Source organism: Pan paniscus, chromosome 2 (assembly GCF_029289425.2).
Source record: "Pan paniscus chromosome 2, NHGRI_mPanPan1-v2.0_pri, whole genome shotgun sequence".
NCBI lineage: Eukaryota > Metazoa > Chordata > Mammalia > Primates > Hominidae > Pan > Pan paniscus.
Window position 1 is genome coordinate 822204 of NC_085926.1, and position 27770 is coordinate 849973.

The 27770-nt window shown below is 41.3% G+C and overlaps 2 long non-coding RNA genes across 3 annotated transcripts in view; both read left to right on the top strand.

The window, feature by feature from the left end:
- LOC117979569 (uncharacterized) overlaps nt 1-12457 on the top strand; it is a 284518-nt gene extending 272061 nt beyond the window's left edge. The window contains exons 6-7 of one of the 2 annotated variants that reach the window (XR_008624663.2): nt 5228-5300; nt 6870-12457. This is a non-coding gene — a long non-coding RNA (uncharacterized LOC117979569). The remainder of the gene's footprint in view (nt 1-5227; nt 5301-6869) is intronic. The other variant, XR_008624664.2, reaches the window with a different exon arrangement.
- Nucleotides 12458-14129: 1672 nt separating this feature from the next.
- On the top strand, nt 14130-26678 carry LOC134729933 (uncharacterized). Its single transcript, XR_010111504.1, has 2 exons — nt 14130-21768; nt 22254-26678. It is a non-coding gene; the product is annotated as an uncharacterized LOC134729933 (long non-coding RNA).
- The last annotated feature ends 1092 nt before the right edge of the window (nt 26679-27770 follow it).

Sequence of the window (27770 nt, forward strand, 5' to 3'; positions counted from 1 at the left end):
TCTAACTTTCTAATGAGGGCCTTAACTCCCAGAGAAACAAGAAGGGAAACTCTGGATAGATTGGCGAAACCCTTCACCAGTGATAGGAAAACAACATCAAAGGTCGTTTATTAGGCTGGGTCCAATGTAGCATGTTCATCTCTAGAGGGCATTACATGTGTAACAATACATAGCATAAACTATCATTATCCCTTATTAGAAAATTGAAATTGTCTTGTCTCTGGCCTATATAGCTGTAGCTTTTAGCCTTTCAAAATTATCATCTTCTCTGAAACTCATGCTCTCTTTAATAAAAAAAAATAGATGAATGTAACTGCCTTGAATTAAAAGACAAACTCTATATTATTATATGCTAAGAGTTTGACTCCTTAGCTTATTCACAAAATGCCTAGTTTTATTAGACTTTTTCTTTCCTTCTCATCATTTCTCTCCATATGTTTTTATAACTAATTGTTCCACCTTTTGACAACTCTACATCATTTACTCAGCGTGGTATGTAAGTTTCTTGGGACTGCTGTAGTAAGTTCCCACAAACTGGGTGGTTTAAACAGTAGAAATTTATTCTCTCACAGTTTAGAAGCTAAAAGTCTGAAATTGGGGATTCTGAAGGAAAATGTGTTTCATGCCTCTCTCCCAGCTTCTGAGGGTTTTGAACAATCTTGTGTGTTCCTTGGCTTGCAGTTGCCATCACTCACATCTCTTCCACCAAAGTCACACGGCTGTCTTCCTTCTCTGTGTGTGTCTGTATTCTGCCATGGTGTTATTTTCTTTCTGGATATGTCTCTTCTCGTCCCTTCTCTTGTTTTAGCACATGAGGTGTATTGAATTAAGGGCCTCCAGCATGACTCCATCTACTAAGTTACATCAGAATTATATCTTCAAAGATCCTATTGCCCAATAAGGTCCCATCCACAGGTACTGGGGTTAAGACTTCGACATATTTTGGGGGAGAACACAATTCAACCCACAACAAATGGGATAGCATTTAAGCTCCCTTCTATTTTTGCTTATTTTCTTTTCTCATTCTCTCATGTCTTATCTCTATTTCCATCAAGACAAGCTTCTTCTACCTGATCTTTAAATTCCAGATCAAATATCCGTTCTTTTTATAGCTTCCCATACCCTTCTTGAGGTAGACCCATTCTTTTGTCATATGAATTTTAACATGATAATTTTCATACAATCCTCAGAACAAGAGTTACAGTACCATGTCTAGTACATAGTATGTTCTCAAAAAATGGCTTTTAAATAAATAAATGGCACTTATATTTCATTATACTTACAATAATCTATTTGGATTTGTGCCCCCACCCAAATCTCATGTTGAATTGGAGGAGGAGACTGGTGGGAGGAGATTGGATCATGGGGGAAAATTTCCCCCTTGCTGTTCTCATAATAGTGAGTGAGCTCTCATGAGATATGATGGTTTAAAAGTGTGTGATAATTCCCCCCTTCACTGCCTCTCTCTCCTGGCACCATGTGAAGAAGGTCCTTCCCTCTCACCTTCCACCATGATTGTAAGTTTCTTAAGGCCTTCCAGTCATGCTTCCTGTTAAAGCTGTGGAACTATGAGTCAATTAAATCTCTTTTCTTCATAAATTACCCAGTCTCAGGTAGTTCTTTAGGCAGTGTACAAATGGACTAATACAGCATGTAAGACTATGTCTTATATATATACTTATGACAATTCTTAATAATATTTATCCATTCAAATTAAATAATTGTGTAAAAATTGTTATTGAATCATTTATCTGTACATTAAATACTTAAGAATCACCTTTCCTATCTTTTTTCTAGAAATGGACAAAATTATTTCTCACAATTAAAAACATGTGCTTTTAGAGTCTTTACCTTCCTGCCATATCTTTCACTTTAGTAGATTTGTCTGTTATTTTAATTGAAGATAAACAATGAACATAATGTTTAACTTATGCCAAAATATAATCTGGAAAAATGCAAAATATTATTTAAGTATCTGTATTGTTAAACAGAGAATTATTAGAGGAGTATAAACCACAAAATATTATTAGGAAGTTATATGATTATGAGTGTGCCATTCATAGACCAAACCAATTGCAAATGCACCATTAGAAGTGGGCATTAGCAATTTATGAGATGGATGAGAAGGTCCTGGTGACTTTCTTTTTTAGTCAATGACTCTGTGTGAAATTTAAGTTTCAGTAAACTAAAGTTTAGAGAAATATTTTTCCCCACAAGGTTAGACGTTACCATAAAATTGCTGATTCTACCTAAAAAGTTATACTAAGTGTGTGGGCATTGAATAGCCAATTATAATGTTTATTCTAAAACAAATTACATTTGACATAAAAACAACAAGTAGCAATGTTTTCAGCTTATCAGTCTAGTTCACATGAATTATCTTTTTTAGTGCCTTAGCTAATTTTCAAAAATAAAGGCACCAGTACTAGTCATATTTTCAGCCTACTAGTATACTACATACTATAAATTTATATGCATTATACTATAAAAGCATATAACTCTGATATTATACAATTATCATATATTTACTTGAATGTTCTGAGTATAACACTGATGACTATCTCTGCCATAAAGTTTTATATTTATATTGTAACAGGTGATTCCAAGTGTAGATTTCTCTAAATTTACCCTCCACAGTCCAAAGAGTTTCCTTTCATTTAAATGAAATGTACTCTATATGTATATAAATATATATGTATGCTTTGTATAAATATGTATATGTATGTATGCGCATGCTGATGTCCATATGAGTGTATTTTTTCATGAAAATGTCATCTAATTCTTTCAAAAATCTTTAGTCAGCAAACTTATTGTCTTAATGGAACACAAACTTGACTAGATATTTAAGGTCTGGGCTCTCCGATTTACTGGTTAACTTCTTACCATCAATCTGCATGCAGTAAACAAAAGCACTTGCTGTTCCCATCTCCTTCATTTTGGGTTTGTGCCCTCCAAAGTCTGACTCCCTCAGTGGACCCTTTCCAATGTTACCTCTTCCTTGAAATCTTGATTACTCTCCCCAAGTAGACTCAGGGTTTTTCTCCTTTAAATATTCTCCATGCTTCAGTCTAGCTTCATGCATTTGGAACCCTGCTATACTTTATATTAATCATAACAATCAACACATCTCTGCTTTGTAATTGTACACTCCTGCAGGATAGGGATTGTCCTAGTCATCTTTATGTTCCCATACGGTAGCACAGTGCCTCGACTAGAGTGGATATTCAGTAAATATTCGTTGAAATGAACTAGATAGAAAGACTTAATGCAAATTCTAAAACCACCATCTATTAGTAAGGACCTGTGCCACAGGGAATCAGCCTCAAGTTACTTAGGCAGAACTTTCTATGTATGTCTAATATTGAAACCAAGAAGTTACAATTAGAAATTAGAACAGACCATTTAATAATGTGTATCGGTAAATAGTATTTACCTTTCCTTACTTTACCTGACAGGACAGAGTCTGCATTGTAATATTCTGCATTCTGAATCATTCTTATTGTTAGGATTAACAATTATGGAATCTTAGAAACTATGCTTACAGTGTGTGGGTATTGGTGAGAATGCACAGGGGAAGAAAGTACTGCCGGGTCTTAGATGTGAGACTCACACAAGGAATGTAACGTTGTCTTAGATTATAACTCTATTTATTCACCTACTACTTTCTCAGAGTTCATTCTTAAATTATAAATCCAGAGGCCTCAAAAGGTGTTTCTGATCTATTTTCATTTTAGCAACAAAGAAAATAGGCCAGAGCATTGAAAGTAGTTATACTGACTAATCTTAGGATTTAGCAAAGGCATAAAATCTGTCATAATTCTACAGAAAACAGACTTAGTGCATTAATTCTCCTTTGTGGAAAAATTTACCTTTAGTCATCCAGGTTATTATCACCTCAATCAAAGAGGATTATGATACTAGCAGAGAACCTACAGAGAGCAATTCTCAACAAAAACCACTTATTCCCCATTTACCAGAAACAATTGATACTTCATGTTAATACATATTAGAAACGCTCAGGTAATTATGAATCCAAGACCTCTGGAGCAACCAGAATCATATAGGAACATGGCCAATATTTTATATGAAGCCTATGAATATCTATAGTGACAATTCACTAGTAGTCCACTGTAATTTGAGCAAAATTGAATAACTGAAGCTATGCATAGAAGTTACTCATCTAGATGTCTTCGTTTAGATGTAGATGCTTTGAATGGCTGATAACACAGTCCATTACGTTGAGGAGGAAGTTTGGCACAATCTGTAAAGTTACTGATATTTGTTTTCTTTTGTTATATGTAGAGTCACCTATGTCAGATATTTTCAGGATAAGAATTTCAGGTAAACTGAATGATGGTGTCGAATAAAATCAATGTAATCTTAAATACAATTTAAGACACATTTTTCTTTGCATTATAAAAAGATAATGATATTTAATTAAAGCAGAAATTTTTTGGCTTTTTGTTTTTTTAAATTTCCAATTTTTATTTTAAGTTCAGGGGTACATGTACAGGATGTGCAGGTTTGTTACATAGGTAAACATGTGCCATGGTGGTTTGCTGCACAAATCACCCCATCATCCAGGTGTTAAGCCCAGCACTCATTAGCTATTCTTCCCGATGCTCTTCCTCCCACAGCCCCACCCTCTGAGAGGTCCCAGTGTGTGTTTCTCCTCACCATGTGTCCATGTGTTCACATCATTCAGTTCCCACTGATAAGTGAGAGCACGTGGTATTTGGTTTTCTGTTCCTAAAGCAGAACATTTAAAGGATAGGGACATTCATTCACTTCCATGACATCTGATTAGAGATGGATAAGATATCTTACAAACAAACTTGAATAAATAATTCTAATAAATAAAGGGAATAATCATAAGAATATTCTGAAAGGAACTAACAGAAATCTCAGTGCAAAATGAAAAATTAGAAGCATACAATAAACTATGTTTTGTATATAGATTTATAGGTATATAAAAGGTTAGATAAATAGAACAGCAATAGAGAACAGAGATAGAGATAAAGATTGATTCTAGGTCTATACCATGTCTTTATTTAATTTAATATAAAAGAAAAACATCAATCAAAGATGCAAGAAATTTTATTTAATAATCCAAATGTTGTTAGAATTGACTGTAATAAAAATAGTTTGCCATAGGGCTTTTCATGGTACATTAAAATGAAGAAAAATATTTTCCCATTTACTAACAGGTCAAGTTGCTTCTTTTCAGTGATCATAACCAATTATCCAGGAAAAGGGACAGAAGAAATCAGGAAAAAGGAGAATAGACTCTTTATGCATAGGTAGGTTCAGAATTAACAAAGTTTTGTGGTGGTGGTTCTTTGCTTTGACACAGATTCAGTGTAATAAAATTTGTACCACCTTTAGGCAAAATTGAGACCAATAGAAGAAAAATGTAACATAGAGTCTTGAAGTTGTGTCAATAGAAGAATTTAAAAACATATTTGCTTTTAAAAATTGTTTTATGGCCATATAATTTGCATTCAATACAGTGCACACATCCTAAATGTTCATTTTGATGAGTTATGATAATTTTATACACTCCTGTAACAAACACCCTAAGTAAGATATAGAACATTTGTGTCACCCTAGAATTACATTATATGCCTTTGTATTCAATTTCCACCTAGAAGTGGGAGCTACTTTCTGATTTCCACCAACACACATCAGTTTGTTTTGCATATTCCTGGATTCTTATAAATTGAATCATGTAGTGTGTAATCTTTCGTGTGTCTGACTTTTTTCACTCAACATAATATCATTAAGATCCATGCATGTGGTTGCATGTATCATTAATTTGTTAGTTTATTGCTAAATAGTAGACCATTATAGGAAAATATCAAAATGTATTAATCCATTCTCGTTGATAGATATTCGAGTTGTTTCTATTTTATCTACTGTAATTAAGGCTGTTATAAGCATTTTTATATAACATATGTTTATGGACGTATGTTTTATTTTTATTTGGATAAAGACTCTAGAACAAAATTGAGTGATCATAACATTAGATTATATATATTTAACTAAGTTTAACTGTATAAGAAATTGCCAAAGTGTTTTCCAATAGTGTTGTAGTATTTTTTGTCACCACCAGCAATTTTTGAGAATGCAAGTTGTTCTGTATGTTAGGCAACATAATGGCCCCCAGAGAAGTCCTAATCCCAAAAACCTGTGAATTTGTTACTTTCTATGGCAAAAGGAACTTTGAAGATGGGATTAGTTTGAGGATCTTGAGATGGGAAAGTTATTCTGGATTATCTGCTGAATTGAGTATAATCACAGGGTATTTGTAAGACGAAGACAAGAGAGTCAGCGTCAAAGAGATATAATAATGGTGGCAGACACAGAGGGGAAGGAGAGAAAGAGAAAGCAGAAGATGCTCTGCTGCTGGCTTTGAAAATGGTGGAAGAGGCCATGAACTAAGGAGTGAATGTGGCCTCCAGAAGGTAGAAAAGGCATGGGAATAGGTTATCCCTTTAGAGCCTTCAGAAGAAGCCCAGACCTCCCAACATCTTGATTTTTAGGACTTTTGACCACATAACATAATATTTAAAAGTTGTGTTGTTTTAAGCCACTAAGTTTGTGGAAATGTGTATTAGCAGTAACAGAAAACTAATATGCATCCTTGCCAACTTTTGCTGTCGCCAATCTTTTTAGTTTTAGTCATTCTAGTGGGTGTGAAATGGTTTAGCATTATCATTTTAATTTACATTTCCTTGATGACCCATGATGTTGAGCAAATTTTCATACTCTATCAGGCCATTTGTGTGTCTTTTCCTGTGAAGAATTTCTTTTCAAGTCTTTGACCATCATTCTACTGAATTATTGTTTCTTCTGTTGTTGATTATCAGGAGCTTTAATATATAGTTGACACTTGAACAACATGGATCTGAACTACACAAGTCCACTTGTTGGTGGATTTTCTTCAGCCTCTGCCACCCTTGAGACAACAAGACCAATACCTCCTCTTTTTCCTTCTCCTCAGCCTACTCAACCTGAAGATGGTGAGAATGAAGACCTTTATGATCATCCACTTCTACTTGTTGAATAGTAAATATATTTTTTCCTTATGGTTTTCTTAATAACACTTTCCTTTCTCTTGATTACTTTATTGCCAGAATACAGTACATAGTACATATAATAAGCAAAGTATGTATTAGTTTACTGTTTAAGTGATAGGTAAGGCTTCCACTCAACAGCAGGCAACAGCCAGGTGTTGTGACACATGCCTGTAATCCTAGCATTTTGGGAGGCCAAGGTGGAGGATCGCTTGAGCCCAGGAGTTCAAGGCCAGCCTAAGTAACATAGTGAGACCCCCATCTCCACAAAAAATTAAAATACCTAATCATGGTGGTGCATGCCTGCAATCCCAGCTACTCAGGAACCTACAATAGGAGCCAAAAAGGTGGAGGTTACAATGAGCCATTATTGCAGTACTGCACTGCACTCCTGCCTGGGAGACAGAGTGAGACCTTGTCTCAAAAAACAACAACAAACAACAACAACAGCAACAAAAATCAGTAGGTATTAATAGTTAGGTTTTTTGGGAGTCAGAAGTTATACACAGATTTTGACTGTGCAGGGGATCAGCGCTCCTAACTCCTGCATTCTTCAAGGGTTACCTGTATTCTTGATACAAGTTCTCCTTCAGATTTAAGTATTATAGATATTTTTCCAGTCTATAGCTTACCTATTCATTTTCTTAATAATGTCTTTTGATTGATTTTTAATTTTTAACTTTGGTGAATTCCAGTTGTATACATTTTTTTTATGATTAGCATTTTTGTGTCCTATGAAACTGTTGCCTTCCTCAATGTGACTAAATTCTGTTAGGTTTCTCTTCTAGCAAGTTTATGTTTCAAATTTTCACCCTTAGGTCTATAATTCATCCCAAATTTATTTTTGTCTGTAAAGCAATGTCACGATTCATTTTTTTTCTCAATATAGTTACCCAGTTGTTTCAAAACTGGTTATTAAAGTTTTTCTCTTGATCATTGAATTTTCTTGGCACCAAATTATTAACTCTTGACAAAAATAATTGACCCTTAAGTAAGCAGACGGACAAGCAGTGCTTCTATTTTATAGCAATGTAAATAATACACAACTTACACAAAGACTTTTTAGAAGCTAACTAACAGTGGTCATATCTAAGTACGTACACCAGATTTTTTATAACCACTTTTAAAATAAAAGTATTTAGATTTTAACACATAGATTAGGACAGAGAAAGCATATGGTGGAATAAACTGTATCTTTTTGGCCAGATGGTGCTATTTCTAGGTCATCTTGATAAAGAGAGGAGGCAAACATGAAAACTTAATGAAAAACTATTTATGATGCTGGAGAACATCTTGGCTTTGAGTCACTTTTAAATCATAGAAGAGGATTATTCCATAAAATTATTTATAATGCCTAAAATTATTCTTTGCCCAAATCATAAATTTTCAGCATTACCAAGAACCCAGTTAGTATGTATACAGTGTTTCAGCAAGTGCAGAGATGCCCAGGTGGTTGGGATTCAATACATCGAGCTGTCACGCTGCACATTCTTGGAGTACAACCTTAATGGGCATTTTCCCACCTGTGCAATTCCTCTGTTTTCACCCCACTCCATTCATATTTCACAAACTACTCTAATTATAGTATTTATTATTGACCTCAGGCAAAAGAAGTTTGAAAGGGTGGAAAAAACATATGCATTTTGTCTCCATGGATAGTAAATCACTGAGCTATTATTCCTTGGGAATCCCAATTCATGAGAAATTACATAGACAGACTTTTGCCCTAACACTAATCAGCTGCCTGACCTGTAAATATTTCAGCTCCTTGCCTGTATCTATTTCTCCTTGCAGAAAACTGTAATTTATCTAGATTTTTCTAATAATTCACTGACATTTTACTGCTAGCCAATGAGTAAATCATTGTTGCTTTTGGTATCTTATGATTTTGTTCTTTTGTGTCAAAGTTTAGCTAGTTTCATCTATCAGGTTGGAATAAAAAATGCAAATTATGACTATACCACTTATATAGTTACATGATCTACTGACCAAAGTTAATCATCACTTTAATCTTGGTAACTCATTCAGAGCCCTAATTGTAATAGCCTTTGCCTGAGTTACCTAGAGAGTGGTCTCAATAATCCCCTTTTATTTTTCAGGTAGAGAAAAGGGCACACAAAATGATATTATCTCGATCACCCAGCACATGTATTAAACTATAACAGACTTTTTAAATCATGTGTGATCTTTTATTTTTTGACTGAAAGGGACTAAGTTTGCTGCCCAGAGAAGTCTTTAGGGAGCAAGGAAAGGTAAGCAAATAAACTTATCTGGAGTCAAAGGTCTCAAGGAAAATCTTGCTTTCTATAAAAGGCAGACAACGTCAAGGCTCATAGATTTTCCCAGGGCTAAAAATCAGAGCCAGTTGCCTCCCATCTTGAAAAGACTTATTCATCATGCTGGTTGAAGTATCACAGATCTTGTCAAAATATTCATGACTCACATATGACCCATCCAAAAGACAAAAGCCAACAAAATATTTTACCAAATTCTAAAATAGTGTTTGTTTTATTATTCTTTGTTATTCTTCAACAATTATTGTTACCTTTATTATATGAAATATAATAGCAATTCCTTGTCTTCATGGTCTTTCTGTTACAGACATGTTTTACACTAATTATACCACTTTAGTGAAATTCATCATACATATTCCTGATTTAAATTCCTTTTTTATTAACCATATATGAGAGAAAGTGGGTATTAAAATCATTTTCATGGTAAAATAAGCGAAAAAATAAAGCAAGCATGGTTAAAATGATTAAATTATGGAAAAGTGACCCATGTGTTTCAGATAAACTGATGCTTGAGGGTTTTTGTTGTTATTGTTGTTTAAATTTTATTTTATTTTAATTTTAAGTTCCAGGATACAAGTGCAGGATGTGCAGGTTTCTGACATAGGTAAAGATGTGCCAAAATGGTGGTTTGCTGCACCTATCAACCTATTACCTAGGTATTAAGCCCTACATGCATTAGCTCCCTCCCACTGCCCCTGCAACAGACCCCAGTGTTTGTTGTTCCCTCCCTGTGTCCATGTGTTCTCATTGTTCAGCTCCCACTTGTAAATAAGAACCTATGGTGTTTGGTTTTCTGTTCCTGTTTTAGTTTGTTGAGGATAATGACTTCCATGAAGCTTGAGTTTTTATTCTACAATTTACTGAATGACATTTGAGCAGCTAGCTGACTTTTTAATGCCTTGATTTTAATAATTCAATGAGTTATTGGGTGAGATAATTTAGAACAGCATACATGATATCGTTATTATTAGTCAATAAAATGCTATTTATCTTATTTATTACTAATAACAAAAATATGTATATGACCCTTCGCTATGTTTGAATATGTGATATATTGAATTGAATTCACTGTGAGGCTTCAGTAGGTACCTATAATATTCAAATATGTTACCTGAAAGCTGTGAAAAATATATTTTTAAAAATTAGATTTACATGCAGTCAAGTTTTCCTTTGATGACACACTCTCTTGATATATACTAAGTTTTATACTTGGAATCTTTCACTTTTATCCTTACTCAGAAACGTGAATATTAAGAATCAGTAGAGCCAGCTCTTCTACATGTTCCCTGCCAATTGCTATCTTGCCTACTTTTAAAACACCTCTAACTTGAGAAAATGAAAACCCACAAACTAACAAATGTTCCAGGGAAGTCCATGGCATCACTTGGAACTTTTCATCATTAGTCCCAGTTACACTCTTTTGTGTTGTATACAACATTGGCATATACTCTAGTCATCTGTATGCCAAGTTAAATGAGACTTCATTCAGCAACCAGTAATATGTCATGCATCAGAAGTCTCTCTCGTCATATTGCTTATCACCATCAAATAGTTTCCATTTTGTCTTTATTCCTTTAAAATTGTCATGCTTAAAATTGATGCAAATAATGTAGATACTTGTGATTCTATTATCTCTACATATATTTTTCTATTTTGCAAGAGATGTGAATTTTAATAAATTAGTTCTCTTAGATTATAATGCTACAGAAAAACTGAATGACCTGACTCGTTGGTGATTTGATTGGGATTGGATTTGTGTTCCTGCCCAAATCTCGTGTTGAAATGTAATCCCCAATGCTGGAGGTGGGAACTGATGTGAGATGATTGGATCATGGGAGTGGTTTCTAATAGTTTAACACCATCCCCGAAGTGCTGTTTCGTGGTAGAGTTCTCTGAAGATCTGGTTGTTTAAAAATATGTGTACCTCCCATCTGTCTCTTCCTCCTGCTCTGGCCAGGTAAGATTTGCCTGCTTTCTCTTCACCTTCACCTTCCACTGAAGAGAGAGGTTAAAGATTAACCCCCCTACTCTAATCACATGTACTATCTATAAATCTCAATCTATCAAGACCCTTTCACGTGGACCCCTTGAAGTTGTAAGCCCTTAAAAGGGTCTGGAGCTCTTTCTTCGGAGAGCGTCATTCTTGAGATGCAAGTCTGCTGACGCTCGCAGCCAAATAAAGCCTCTTCCTTCTTTAACACGGCATCTGAGGGGTTTTGTCTGTGGCTCATCCTGCTGCATTTCTTGGTTCCCTGACCAGGAAGTGAGGTGATTAACGGACAGTTGAGGCAGCCCCTTAGGTGACTTACACCTGCCCTGCAGAGCATCCCTGCAGTGAACTCCAGCCAGCTTGAGCGATGGGGATCCTGAGACCGCTCCTGGGTAGGTATTTGTCCTGGTAGAACTCCTTGTCAGAGTGGTGCACGGCAGGCCCCCGCAGACGATCAATGCAATGTCTGAACACCGGGAAGGAACCATTGCTTGGAGTCCAGACATCTGGAATACAGAAGGACCGGTCCTGGAAACTTGCCCACTCCATTTGAGTGGAAGCGTGGCCTGATCACCCACTGTGTGCCCTTATGGGCACTTTGGTCTCAGTATTGATTTTGATTTGGCTTGACCTGTTTGCAAAAAGGAAAGTGAAAGTGAGTGAGTGCTTGAGTTTTAGATGTGCGAGGTGAGCGAGTGACCTCTTTACCCTTTCCTTCTTGTGGTGTGAGTGTTGTTTTGTCTCAGGAGGAAAATGGGTGGAACACAAAGTAAGCCCACTCTGCTAGGAAGTATGTTGAAAAATTTCAAGGAAGGATTTAATGGAGACTATGGAGTTACTATACACCAGGAAAACTTAGGACTTTGTGTGAAATAGACTGGCCAGCATTGGAAGTGGGTTGAGCATCAGAAGGAAACCTAGATGGGTCCCTTGTTTTCAAATGTATGGCACAAAGTAACTGGTAAGCCAAGACACCCAGACCAGTTTCCGTAAATAGACACTTGGTTACAGCTGGTTTTAGAGCCACCACAGTGGTTAAGAAGACAGGCAGCAGTAGTACCAGTGGCAAAGGGACAGACAGCCAAGGAAGAATCCTGCTCCACCAACCTAAGGGAGTCAGCTCCTAAAGTCCTGTCTGATCCAACACCAGAGGATTCATGGCGAGAAACAGCACCAGTGGCCCCCTTTCCACCAAGAAGAAAGATATCCCACTCCGATACCCCATCTTATACCGAAAAACCACAAGCTCTGATTGATTTGCTCCAAACTGTTATCCAGACCCACAAACCCCACCTGGGCTGATTGCCACCAGTTGCTCATATGCCTCTTTAACACAGATGAAAGGAGGAGAGTGCTCCAAGCAGCAAGGAAGTGGCTTTAGAACATGTTCCAGCTGATTACCAAAACCCCCAAGAGTATATGAGGATCCAATTACCAGGAACAGGTGCCGAGTGGGACCCAAATGAAAGGGTATGCAAAGGCTAAACCGGTACAGGAAAGCCCTTCTGGAAGGGTTAAAGAAGGGAGCTCAGAAGGTCACAAATGTTAACAAAGTCTCTGAGGCCATTCAAGGAAAAGATGAGAGCCCGGCACAATTCTACAAGAGACTACGTGAGGCCTATCGTATGTATACCCCCTTTGATCCCAGTAGCCTTGAAAATCAGCACATGATTAACATGGCTTTAGTTAGTCAAAGTGCAGAAGACATTAAAGAAAATTTCAGAAACAGGCTGGGTTCACAGGCATGAATACTTCACAGTTATTGGAGATAGCCAACCAGGTGTTTGTGAATAGAGACACAGTAAGCTACAGAGAGAACTGGAGAGAGAGTGAACGCCAAGCCCGGTGAAATGCCAACTTGCTAGCCACAGCTATAAGAGGGGTCCCCCCAAAGAGACCAGAGAAGGGGGGCCCCAGGAAAAATACCCAGTCTGGACATCCACGCTTGCAGTGTAATCAGTGTGCTTACTGTAAGGAAATAGGACATTGGAAGGACAAGTGCCCACAGTTGAAAGGGAAACAAGGTGACTCTGAGCAGAAGGCCTCAGACAAGGATGAAGGGGCCTTGTTCAATCGGGCAGAAGGGTTACTGTACTGAGGGGGACCAGGCTCATGTGCCCCCAAAGAGCCCATGGTCAGGATGACAGTCGGGTACAAGGACATTTAGTTTCTTGTCGATATTGGTGCTGAACATTCAGTAGTAACCACCCCAGTCGCCCCCTTATCCAAAAAGACTATTGACATAATCGGAGCCACAGGGGTTTCGGCAAAGCAAACGTTCTGTTTCCCCCAGACCTGCACTGTGTGGGGCATGAAGTGATTCACCAGTTCCTGTACATGGCTGACTGCCCCTTGCCTTTGCTAGGAACGCACCTACTTAGCAAGCTGAGAGCCACCATCACTTTTACAAAGCACGGCTCTTTACAGCTAAAGCTACCTGGAACGGGAGTCATAATGGCCCTTATGGTTCCTTGGGAGGAGGAATGGAGACTCTTCTTAACTGAGCCAGGCCAAGAGATAGGAGCAACTCTGGCTAAGTGGTGGCCAAAGGTGTGGGTGGAAGACAACGCTCTAGGGTTGGCAATCAACCAGGCCCCCGTACTCATAGAAGTTAAGCCTGGGGCCCAGCCAGTCAGACAAAAACAGTACCTGGTCCCCAGAGAAGCTCTTGAAGGTATCTGGATCCATCTCGAGTGCCTGAGGGCCTTTGGAATTGTAGTCCCTTGTCAGTCTCCATGGAACAATCCCCTCCTGTCTGTTCCCAAGCCAGGGGCCATGGACTGCAGGCTGGCACAGGATTTGCGCTTGGTCAACCAAGCTACAGTGACTTTGCACCCAATGGTACCTAACCTGTACACATTGTTGGGGTTGCTGCCAGCTGAGGACAGCTGGTTCACTTGCCTGGACCTAAAGGACATTTTCTTTAGCATCAGGCTAGCTCCTGAGAGCCAGAAACTGTTTGCCTTTCAGTGGGAGGATCCGGGGTCAGGTGTCACCACTCAGTACACTTGGACCCAGCTTCCCCAAGGGTCCAAGAACTCCCCCACCATCTTTGGGGGGGTGCTGGCTTCAGACCTCCAGAAGTTTCCCACCAGAGACCTAGGCTGCTTGCTGCTCGAGTACATCGATGACCTCCTGCTGGGACACCCCACGGCAGTCAGGTGTGCCAAGGGAATGGATACCCTACTCCAGCACCTGGAGGACTGTGGGTATAAGGTGCCCAAGAAGAAAGCTCAGATCTGCAGACAGCAGGTAAGTTACCTGGGATTTACTATCTGACAGGGGGAGCACAGCCTGGGATCAGAAAGAAAGCAGGTCATTTGCAACCTACCGGAGCCTGAGACCAGAAGGCAGGTGAGAGAATTCTTAGGAGCCATGGGGTTCTGCAGGTTATGGATCCCAAACTTTGCAGTACTGGCCAAGCCCCTGTACAGAGTCACAAAGGGGAGCGACAAGGAACCTTTCAAATGGGGGTCCCAAAAGCAATGAGCTTTTCATGAGTTAAAAGAGAAACTCATGTCAGTCCCCGCCCTGGGGCTGCCTGATCTGACAAAGCCATTTACACTATATGTGTCAGAGCGAGAGAAGATGGTGGTTGGAGTTTTGACCCAGATCATGCGGCTCTGGCCAAGGCTGGTGGCCTACGTCTCTAAACAACTAGATGGGGTTTCTAAAGGTTGGCCCCCATGTTTGAGGGCCTTGGCTGCAACTGCCAATGGACGGATCCAGTTATCAGATAAATAAATAGCCATGCCACAACTGCAAGGAGCCACAGTCGTACTGGCTGTTCTTGAGGCCCCACTTGCTGTGGTGACTTTAATGAATACCAAAGGACATCATTGGCTAACAAATGCTAGACTAACTAGGTACCAAAGCCTACTCTATGAAAATCCCCACATAACCATTGACGTTTGCAACACCTTGAACCCCACCACCTTACTCCTGGTATCAGAGAGCCCAGTTGAACCTAACTGTGTAGAGTTGTTGGACTCAGTTTATTCTAGCAGGCCCGACCTCCAAGACCATTCTTGGAAATCAGTAGACTGGGAGCTGTATATGAACGGGAGCAGCTTCGTCAACCCACAAGGAGAGAGGTGTGCAGGATATGCAGTGGTAATGCTGGGCACTGTCATTGAAGCCAAATCATTGCCCAGGGTACTTCAGCCCAGAAGGCCAAACTCATTGCTTTAATTCGGGCCATAGAGCTAAGTGAAGATAAGACTGTAAATATTTATACTGACTCTCGGTATGCCTTCTTAACCCTCCAAGTGCATGGGGCATTGTATAAAGAAAAAGGCCTGTTGAACTCTGGGGGAAAAGACACAAAGTATCAGCAAGAGATCCTGGAATTATTAGAGGCAGTGTGAAAGCCCCAAAAGGTGGCAGTCATGCACTGCAGAGGACACCAACAATCTTTCACCTCGATTGCCTTGGGGAACTCCCGAGCTGACTCAGAGGCTCAAAAAACAGCATCCACCCCCTACTGGGCATAGTCACAGCACCCCCTGCTCCCTCAGGCACCTGACCTTGTACCTACTTATTCTAAAGAAGAGACGGACTTTCTCCAGGCAGAGGGAGGGCAGGTGATAGAAGAGGGATGGATCCAGTTATCAGATAGAAGAATAGCCATGCCACAACCGCTAGGAGCTGCAGTCGTACTGGCTGTTCATGAGACCACTCACCTAGGCCAACAGTCACTTGAAAAGTTGTTAGGCCGGTAGTTCTACAGCTCACATCTGTCAGCCCTTGCCAAAACAGTGGTGTATCAGTGTGTCACCTGCTGGCAGCACAATGGTAGGCAAGGTGCAAATGTCCCGCCCGGCATACAAGCCTGTGGAGCAGACTCCTTTGAAGATCTCCAAGTAGACTTCACCAAGATGCCCAAATGTGGAGGTAACAAGTATTTGCTAGTTCTAGTGTGTACATACTCTGGGGGTGGTGGTGGTGGTGGTGTGGAGGTCTGTCCAACACGAACTGAGAAAACTCTTGAAGTAACCCGTGTGATTCTCCGAGATCTCATCCCTAGGTTTGGACTGCCCTTACAAATAGACTCGGACAACAGGCTGGCATTTGTGGCTGACTTGGTACAGAAGACAGCAAAGGTATTGGGGATCACATGGAAACTACATACCACTTACCGACCACAGAGTTCTGGAAAAGTGGAGCAGATGAATCAGACTATCAAAAGTAATTTAGGGAAAGTGTGTCAAGAAACAGGATTAAAGTGGGTACAAGCTTTCCCTATGGTATTGTTTAAGATTAGATGTACCCCTTCTAAAAGAACAGGATATTCCCCTTATGAACTGTTATATCATAGGCTCCCTCCCATACTACCGGGACTCCCAGGCACTCATCAAGAGCTAGGTGAAATTGAGTTACAGTGACAGCTACAGGCTTTAAGGAAAATTACACAAACAATTTCAGCCTGGGTAAATGAGAGGTGCCCCATCAGCTTATTCTCCCCAGTTCACCCTTTCTCCTCAGGTGATCGGGTGTGGATCAAGGATTGGAACATAGCCCCCTTGCAGCCATTGTGGAAAGGACCCCAGACCGTCGTCTTGACCACAGCCATAAAGGTAGAGAGAATCCCAGCCTGGATCCACCACGGCCATATAAAACCTACAGCACCTGAGACCTGGGAGGTGAGACCAAGCCAGGACAACCCCTGCAAAGTGACGCTGAAGAAGACAATAAGCCCTGCTCCTGTTACACCCAGAAGCTGGCTGGTCCATGCCTGGCTGAAGCATAAGGAAACTCATTGTGGGTCTCATTTTCCTTAAATTTTAGATTTGTACAGTAAGGACTTCAACTGATCTTCCTCAGACTGAGGACTGTTCCCAGTGACATCAAGTTACTGAGATAGGGCAAAAAGTTAAAACAGTCTTTCTGTTTTATAATTATTATGAATGTACTGGAACTCTAAAAGGGTCTTGTTTGTATAATGCCACCCAGTACAAGGTATGCATCCCAGGAAGTGACCGGCCTGATGTGTGCTATAACCCATCTGAGCCCCCTATGACTACAGTTTTCAAAATAAGATTGAGGACTGGCAACTGGGGAAAAGCTGATATGAGTAAAGTAATAACTAAAACAGAAGAGAAAGGAGTTCCCAAACAAATTATCTTAAAATTTGATGCCTGTGCGGCAATCAACAGTGACCCGTATGGAAATAGAATAAGATGTGACTGTCTAGACTGGGAAAGTGGCTATATAGTAGAAAATAAGTATGTTTGCAATGAATTGGGACTGTGTAGTGATGAACATAGTTACTGGTCCTGTGTCATTTAGGCTACCTGGAAAAAAGATAAGAAGGACCCTGTCCTCCTTCAAAAAGGAAAGAGTAACTGTTCCCGCACTAGTGGTCACTGTAACTCATTAGAACTACCTGATCACCATTGGAAAACAGGAGAGTATGTAACCCTAGGAATCAATGGAACTGGACTGGAACCCCAAGTAAATATTTAAGTGCAAAGGAAGGTCCACAGGCTCTTTCCCAAACCAGTGTTTCAGACCTTTTAATAATAATAGTGTTAGGAGCCTGCATGTTACTCCCCTGTATGTTACCCATATTTCTACCACCTTAGTTCATCAAAAGACCCAGCACAAGTGTATTACATGAATCCCTATTGATCTGTCTCACAGGAAGACCTGGGTGGTGACTATGAAAGTGAGAACTCCCACTAGTGAGTGAGGTTCTCAAAGTGGGGGAATGAGGAGAGAGGCCATTTATCTTACTGTCTCCTGTCTCTGAAGAGAAAGAGGAAGTAAAAGCTGAAAAAAAACAGGAATGAAATCAGTGGCAAGACCAGCCAGTGTGCCGACGACCAGGCCTGAGGTTAAAAGATTAACCCCCAACTCTAACCACATGTGCTACCTATAGATCTCAATCTATCATGACCCTTTCACGTGGAACCCCTTAGAGTTGTAAGCCCTTAAAAGGGCCAGGAACCCTTTCTTCGGGGAGCTCCATTCTTGAAATGCAAGTCGGCCAATAGTCCAGTCCGAATAAAGCCTCTTCCTTCTTTAATCTGGTGTCTGAGGGGTTTTGTCTGCAGTTCATCCTGCTACAGTCCCAGTGCTGGTGGCCACAGGAGTGCTTATGTCGCCCCTCCCCTAAATGCAGACAGCACAGCATGGAGAGAGAGAGAGACTCCATTTGTTTGGGGGAGAGTGAAGGAAAAGAACAAGAGCCTCTGCCTCGTAATCCAGGGAATTCTGCCAGATCTTACTGAAGACCACCAAGGTGGTACATCTATGAGTTTGCAAGAGTCATAGTGTTACTGGGCTTGAGATGCCTCTAAAGCAGATATGGCTGCAGTGACCAAATACTTAGATCACAACCCTCAATTCCCTTTGAATACTGGGAAAGCCTTCTCAAGGAGGATGGGAGGCTGGGCATGGTGACTCATGCCTGCAATCCCAGCACTTTAGGAGGCCAAGGTGGGCAGATCACCTGAGGTGGGGAGTTCAAGACCAGCCTGACCAACATGGAGAAACCCCGTCTCTATTAAAAATACAAACTTGGCCAGGCGTGGTGGCACATGCCTGTAATCCCAGCTACTTAGGAGGCTGAGGCAGGAGAATCACCTGAACCTGGGAGGTGGAGGTTGCAGTGAGCCGAGATTGTGTCATTGCACTCCAACCTGGGCAACAAGAGTGAAATTCCATGAGGAAGAAGAAGAAGAAGGAGAAGGAGACCAGATGTGGTGGCTCATGGCTATAATTCCAACAATTTGGGAAGCTGAGGAGGGAGGATCACTTGAATCCACGAGATCAAAACCAGCCTGGGCAACATACTGAGATCCTGTGTCTACAAAAAATACAAAAATCAGCTGGGCATGGTGGCATGTGCCTGTAGTCCCAGCTACTTGGGAGGCTGAGGTGAGAGGATCACTTGAGCCCAGGAGGCTGAGGCTGCAGTGAGCCATGATCATGCCATTGCACTCCAGCCTGAGTGGCAGAGTGAGATTCTGTCTTAGAAGAAAGAAACAAACAAAGAAAGATGGGTACACACAAGCACAGACTGTGGAGATTATAATAAATAATTCTTTAATGCCCAGACATTGACCAATAGCCACAAGCATCAAGAGCATCCAGGAAAACATGGCCTCACAAAATTAAATAAGGCATGAGTGACCAATCTCAGAGTGACAGAAATATGTGATCTTTGAGAGAAAAAATTCAAAATAGCTGCTTTGAGGAAGCTCAGTGAAACTCAAGACAACTCAGAGAAGGAATTCAGAATCCTATCAAATATATTTAACAAAGAGATTGAAATAATTTTTTAAAATCAAGCAGAAATTCTCGACCTGAAAAATGTAATTGACATACTGAAGAATGCATCAGATCTCTTACCAGCAGAACTGATCAAGCAGAAGAATTAGTGAGGTTAAAGGCAGGCTATTTGAAAATACACAGTCAGAAAAGACAAAATAAAAAAGAATTAAAAACTATAAATCAAGAAATAAAGTAAAATAAAAACAATGAAGCACACTTACTAGATCTAGAAAATAGCCTCAAAAGAACAAATCTAAGCATTACAGGAGGTAGAGAGAGAGATCAGCGTAGAAAATCTATTCAAAGGGATAGTAAGAGAGAACTTTCCAGACCTAGAGAACGATATCAATGTTCAAATGCAAGAAGGTTATAGAACACCAAGTAGATTTAACCCAAAGGAGACTACCTCAAAGGCACTTAATAATCAAACTCCCAAGAGTCAAGGATGAAGAAAGAATTCCGAAGGAAGAAAGAGAAAAGAAACCAATAACATGTAAGGAGATCCAGTATATCTTGCAGCAGACTTTTCAGTGGAAACATTATAGGCCAAGAGAGAGTGGCATAACATATTTAAAGAACTGAAGGAAAAAAACCTTTCATTCTAGAACATTATATCCTGTGAAAATATTCTGAGATCAGGAGTTTGAGAACAGCCTGACCGTCATGGTGAAATGCTGTGTCTAGTAAAAATACAAAAATTAGCTAGTTATTGTGGTGTATGCTGTTAATCCCGGCTACTCGAGAGGCTGAGGCAAGAGAATCACTTGAACCCAGAAGGTGAGTTTGCAGTGAGCTGAGATCACGCCACTGCACTCCAGCCTGGGTGACAGAGTGAGACTCTGCCACAAAAACATAATAATAGTAATAATAATAGAAAAAGGCAAAAATTCAAACAACTAAACAGAAACTGGGCAAAGCCCTCCACAAAAGAGGAAATGTGAAGGAATAGCTAATAAAAACATGAAGAGGGTCTCAGCCTAACAGGGGGAGATGTCACGTGACACCCACCAGACTGGCAAAAATCCCACAACCCAATCCATGCAAGTGTTAGGGAGAATGGAGAGTAGCAGGAACACCAGGCACTGCTAAGAATGGTTGTGAAATATATTTTTGTTATGCTTCTATATGAAAGGGTGTGTGTTGTGGCTTATGAGAAAAATTACATTTCTTACCTGGGATGAAATTTTAAACATTGGAAGCTACTGACCAGAAGAAACTTGCACTTTTGTACAAAAGAAATACCCAAGAACATTCCTAACAAAACAGAGTCCTAAAGGCCCCAACCTGGCAAACACTCATCAACAGGGAAATGAAGACATTTCCCATGCTCCTCTCATATGACCGGAGATCATGCAGCAATGAAAATGAATCATGTCAATGTGGGTGGGTCTCAGGAAGAGAATGGAGGGCAAAAATAGACATCGAGCAGATGCTCAGAGCCATGCAGTGTAGGAGCAGCCACACAGGAGAATTTCTCACATCAAAGTTCAAAACTACAGCCAAGGCAACAGAGCAAGACCCTGTCTCAAAAAGACAATGGAAAGTTCCAAAACTAAATGGCATATTTTTTAGGGATGTACACATAAGTGGTGGAAGAAATGTACTATGGAGAAAAGTGTGGGAATAATAAAGACTAAAGCAGGAATTTCCCTCTGTAGGAGAAGGGAAGGGGCTAGGACTCAGGCAGGGCCTCCGGGGAGCATCCAAAGTTATGTCTCTTCAGATTCTATTCCCTAAACTTGGTGGAGGTCCTCTGTGTCCAATGTGTCTATATTCTTTATACCTTACCCATATTGTACAAATTCTTTATTTCTATTCAACATTTAGAAGACAGTTATAAACAAGATGCATTAAATAGCACGATGGCAAATGAACATCAGGAAGGAACATCAGGAACATCCATGAGCTTCCATCCACGGAACCTCACCATGGATACGCTTGTGATCAAGGGCCTTGTCTCCCCTCAAGACAGTCAGAGATCAGAGGCTGCCCTCATCATAGCAGTGAAACAGGACCAGCTGGGACAGGGTCCTTCTGTGACACCTGCTGTGTCACCAGGCTGTGCAAATGGACTCAGCTGCCAGAACTCACAGAATATCAGTAACAGCACCGAAACTTCACAGGAAAAATGGTAAGTTGTAAGTTTCTCCATTAATAGTAACTCTCAGATTAATCTATGTCATCCATCGCTTCTCCATTAAATAACTTTTTATAGCTTTACATGGGTCGATTTTTCAATTTATATTTTATTTTACTAACTGAATGAAAAGATATATATTGTGTGTGGTGTGTGATTTTGTCTCAGTCAGGATAATCATAGTTTAATTTCTATTATTAGTATACCAATATCATTTAGTTTTTTTAAGCTGTTCAATTCCTGAGGGTATTAATTAGGGTCTTTCTGTCTCATGAGACAAAAAACAAATCCAAACTGTGTAAGAGAAAGAAGAATGCATTGATCACGAGGACTGAGAAGCTCCCAGACTTAACTTGCTTAGGATTCAGCTACATGTACAGTTTCAAGTGGTGTCCTGTAAACTCACTCTCTCTCTCTCTCTCTCTCTCTCTCTCTCTCTCTCTCTCTCTGTACTTCCCCAACATCTGCTCCATGTTTAGCTCCACGAACTTCAGACTTAAAAAGCATCACTGGCTCCTGACCAGGATTCCAGCTCCATGAACCTCAAACTAGAACACCAGCCCGGCTTCTCTGCAGGTCTCCAGCTCCAAAACCTAAGACATCAGTGGCAGTACAAACTCATCCCAGGGGCTCCATCTCCATGACCCTCAGACTTAAACAGCAGCAGCACCAGTTCATCTGTGAATCTCCAGCTCCACAACCCTCCAACTAGAAACACACCAGCTCCTCCCTGGGTCTCCAGCTGCACGACCCTCAAACTACAACATCAGCTCCTCCCCGGGTCTCTAACTCCATGACTCTCAAACTAAAACAACACTGCTCACCCCTGGGACTCCAGATCCACAAACCTTACACTAGAACAGAAACACCAGCTCCTCCACAGATCTCCAGCTTTACAATCTAAGACATTAGTGGCAGCACCATCTCCTCCTGGGGTCTCAAGCTCCAAGACCCTCAGACTTGAATCGCAGCACCAGCTCTTCCCCGGATCTCCAGCTTGACGACCTTCAGACTTAAACAACAAAAGAATCAGCTCCTCCCTGGGTCTCCAGCACCACAACCCACAAACTAGAAGAACACCACTCCCCCATGGATCTCCAGATCCATGACCCTCACACTAGAACACCAATACCTGCTCCTCCGTGGGTCTCCAGATCCACGAACCTCACACTGGAACACCAACACTGGCTCCTCTGCGGGTCTTCAGCTCCACAACCTAAGACATCAGTGGCAGCATTGGCTCCTCCCATGGATTCCAGCTCCAAGACCCTCACATTTGAACTGCAAGACCACCTTCTCCCTGTATCTCCAGCTGCACAACCCTCAAACTAGAACATCAGCTCCTCCAACGGTCTTCAGCTGCACGAAACTCAGAAAAACAACAGCTCCTCCCTGGGTCTCCAGCTCTGCAACCATCAAACTGGAACACCATCAGCTCCTCTCCAGGTCTCCAGCTCCACAGCTCTCAAATTAGAACAACATCAGCTTCTCCCTGGGTCTCCAGCTGCACAACCCTCAAACTAGAAAAACACCAGCTCCTGCCTGGGTCTCCAAGCTCCATGACCCTCAAACTCGAACAACATCAGCTCCTCCCCACGTCTCCAGCTGCATGACCCTCAATCTAGAAAAACAGCAGCAAACTAATAAAACCTCCCTGGGTTTTTCTAGTTTCAGGGTCGTGCAGCTGGACACCTGGGAAGGAGCTGATTTTAATCTAGTTTGAGCATCGTGGAGCTGGACACTCAGGGAGGAGCAGATGTTTTTCTATTGTGAGGATTTTGGAGCTGAAGATCCAGGGTGGAGTAGTGTTGTTATAGTTTGAGGTCATCTGAGGGTCAGCTGCATGACCCTTAAACCAGAAAAACACCATTTTCCCCCTGGGACTCCAGCTCCACAAACCTCACACTAAAACAGCAACACCGGCTCCTTCGCAGGTCTCCAGCTTTACAACCTAAGACATTCGTGGCAGCACCATCTCCTCCTGGGGTCTCAAGCTCCAGGACCCTCAGACTTGAACCGCAGCACCAGCTCTTCCCCGGATCTCCAGCTCGATGACCTTCAGACTTAAACAACAGAAGGATCGGCTCCTCCCTGGGTCTCCAGCACCACGACCCTCAACTAGAACAGCATGAGCTCCTCCCTGGGTCTCCAGCACCACAACCCAAAAACTAGAAGAACGTCGCTCCCCCATGGATCTCCAGATCCACACCCTCACACTAGAACACCAACACCGGCTCCTCCACGGGTCTCCAGATCCACGACCCTCACACTGGAACATCAACACCGGCTCCTTTGTGGGTCTTCTGCTGCACAATCTAAGACATCAGTGGCAGCATTGACTCCTCCCATAGATTCCAGCTCCAGGACCCTCAGATTTGAACCACAAGACCACCTCCTTCTTGGATCTCCAGCTGCACAACAGTCAAACTAGAACAACATCAGCTCCACCCCGGGTCTCCAGCTCCATTACACTCAAATTAGAACAACATCAGCTCCTCAAGTCTCCAGCTGAAAGATCGTAAAACGAGGACAACATCAGCTCCTTCCCGAGTCTTCAGCTGCAGGGCACTCAAACTGGAACATCAGCTCCTCCCCCAGTCTTCAGCTGCATGACCTTCAGACTAGAACATCAGCTCCTCTCCTGGTCTCCAGCTGCAGGACACTCATATTAGAAAAACACCAGCTCCTCCCGGGTTCTACAGCTGCATGACCCTCAAACTAAAAAACACCCGCTGCTCCCCAGGTCTCCAGCTGCATGAACCTCAAACTAGAACAACATCAGCTCCTCTCCAAGTCCCCAGATCACGGCCCTCAAACTAGAATATTAGCTCCTTCCCGAGTCTTCAGCTGCACCACCCTCAACCTAGAACATCAGCTCCTCTCTGGGTCTCTAGCTGCTGGACACTCATACTAGAAAAACACAAGCTCCTCCCAGGTTCTACTGTTGCACGACCCTCAAACTAAAAAACAACCGCTCCTCCTCAGGTCTCCAGCTGCATGAACCTCAAACCAGAACAACATCAGCTCATCCCCGGGTCTTAAGCTCATGGCCCTCAAACTAGAACATCAGCTCCTCCCTGAGTCTTAAGCTGCACAACCCTCAATTGAGAACATCAGCTCTTCTCCAGGTCTTCAGCTGCAGGACACTCATACTAGAAAAATGCAAGCTCCTCATGGGTTCTACAGCTGTATGACCCTCAAACTAAAGAAACACCAGCTCCTCTCTGGGTCTCCAGCTCCATGACCCTCAAACTAGAACCAAATCAGCTCCTCTTCACATCTCCAGTCGCATGGCCCTCAAACTAGAACATCAGCTCCTCTCCTGGTCTCCAGCTGCAGGACACTCATACTAGAAAAACGCCAGCTCTTCCCCGGTTCTACAGCTGCACGAATCTCAAACTAAAGAAATACCCGCTCCTCTCCGTGTCTCCAGCTGCATGAACCTCAAATCAGAACAACACCAGCTCCTCTCTGGGTCTCCAGCTCCATGACCCTTAAACTAGAACCACATCAGCTCCTCTCCAGGTCTCCGGCTGAAAGACCCTCAACAAGAACAACATCAGCTCCCCTCCGAGTCTTTAGCTGCACAACCCTCAAACTAGAACAACATCAGCTCCTCTCCAGGTCTCCAGCTGCAGGACACTCATACTAGAAAAACACCAGCTCCTCCCAGGTTCTACAGCTGCATGACCCTCAAACTAAAAAACACCCGCTGCTCCCCAGGTCTCCAGCTACATGAACCTCAAACTAGAACAACATCATCTCCTCTCGGGGTCTCCAGCTCCATGACCCTCAAACTAGAACAACATCAGCTCCTCTCCGGGTCTCCAGCTGAAAGACCCTCAAATGAGAACAACATCAGTTCCTCCCTGAGTCTTCAGCTGCACGACCCTCAAACTAGAACATCAGCTCCTCTCCAGGTCTCCAGCTGCAGGACACTAATACTAGAAAAACACCAGCTCCTCCCGGGTTCTACAGCTGCATGACCCTCAAACTAATAAACACCTGCTCCTTTCCACGTCTCCAGTTGCACAACCCTCAAACTAGAACAACACCTGCTCATCTGTGGATCTCCAGCTCCATGATCCTCAAACTAGAATAACATCAGCTCCTCTCCAGGTCTCCAGCTGCAGGACCCTCAAACGAGAACATCAGCTTCTCCCTGAGTCTTCAGCGGCACGACCCTCAAACTAGAACATCAGCTCTTCTCCAGGTCTCCAGCTGCAGGACACTCATACTAGAAAAATACCAGCTCCCCCTGGGTTCTACGGCTGCACGGCCATCAAACTAAAGAAACACCACCTGCTCTCTGGGTCTCCAGCTGCAGGACCCTCAAACCAGAACAACATCAGATTCTCCCGGGTTCTGCAGCTGCCCGACCCTCAAACTAAAGAAACTCCTGCTCCTCCCAGGGTCTGTAGCTGCATGACCCTCAAACTAAAAAACACCAGCTCCTCCCCAGATCTCCAGCTGCAAGACCCTCCTATTGCTCCTTTGTTTGTTACCCATATTTCTCCAACTTCTAAGAAGTTTTGTTACTACCTTGCTTCATCAGAAAACTTCAGCACAAGTGTATTGCATGAATGTCTTGTAATACACAAGTGTATTACGTGAATCACTGTCGATCTGTCTTGCAGAAAGACCTGGGTAGTGAAGATGAGAGTGAGACCTCCCACTAGTGAGTAAGGTTCTCAAATGGGGGAATGAAGAGAGAGGTTAAAGATTAACCCCCCCACTCTAATCACATATGCTATCTCTGAATCTCAATCTATCACAACCCTTTCACGTGAACCCCTTAGAGTTGTAAGTCCTTAAAAGGGCCAGGAACTCTTTCTTCAGAGAGCTCAGTTCTTGACATGCAAGTCTGCTGACGCTCCTGGCCAAATAAAGCCACTTCCTTCTTTAACCCGGTGTCTTGAGTGGTTTTGTCTGTGGCTAGTCCTCCTACACCACCATGATTCTAAGTTTCCTGAGGTTTTCTCAGAAGCCACTATGCTTCTTATACAGCCTGCAGAACCTTGAGCCAATTAATCTTCTTTTTCCTATAAACTACGCAGTCTCAGGTATTTAATAGCAGTGCAAGAATGGACTAATACATGATTATTCCAGCTAAACAAAATCAAAGTAGACACCATGCCATTGTTAGCAAATTCAGGCTAAATCACCAACCAAAAATATGTATGAATGTCTATTGCAATATGTGTAATGCATCTTTGTGTAATATGCATATTTGAATACAATTTATATTTATGTTTTTTGAAGAGATAAAATCATTGGGATTCTTTTACATTCAGAATCCATGAAGGTCCTTGAACTAGAAGGTATGATTAATTTCAAAATAAATTTGAAAATTAGTTCATAAGTCAATGGCAAAATTAACATAGGTGGGAATTAATGTTATAATTTCATATACTGCTTTCATAATTTAGCAGTTTTTCATACTGGGAAAATTATAAATAATAGGAAATGTATTAATATATCAAATTGTATACTTCTGGCCCAATTCTTCTTTTCTGAGAATATATAATTACTATTTGATGTAGTTTTTTTATGTTAGCCATAGACAATCCTTAATTGAAAAATCATTTAGACAATCTCTCAAACTTTAAGTTAATTTTCTGTGCCACGTTTTCTTAAGTCATCAAAATATGCATCATATTGATTTTCAATTAATTTATTTTGAAATGAATGAAATAAAAATGTGAAAAAAGTTATCCAGAATGAAACAACAGTATAGGATGATTAACAAGATTAATATATTAGTCAATATATAATTCCACTGCTATATTGCCATAGCTATGGAACTGTTGTGATATGTTCATTCTACTAAATCCTAATATTTAAAAAAAAAGAAAAGAAAAATGACCTCCAGTACATATAGAAAATTGGTTGCTTTAGTATGCATTAACTAACTTTGAAGAAATAGCAAAGAAATGTTCAAACTTTCTTTGTTTTATTAAAACAATGCTGTATTGTGTTAGACTATTGAAAAACAA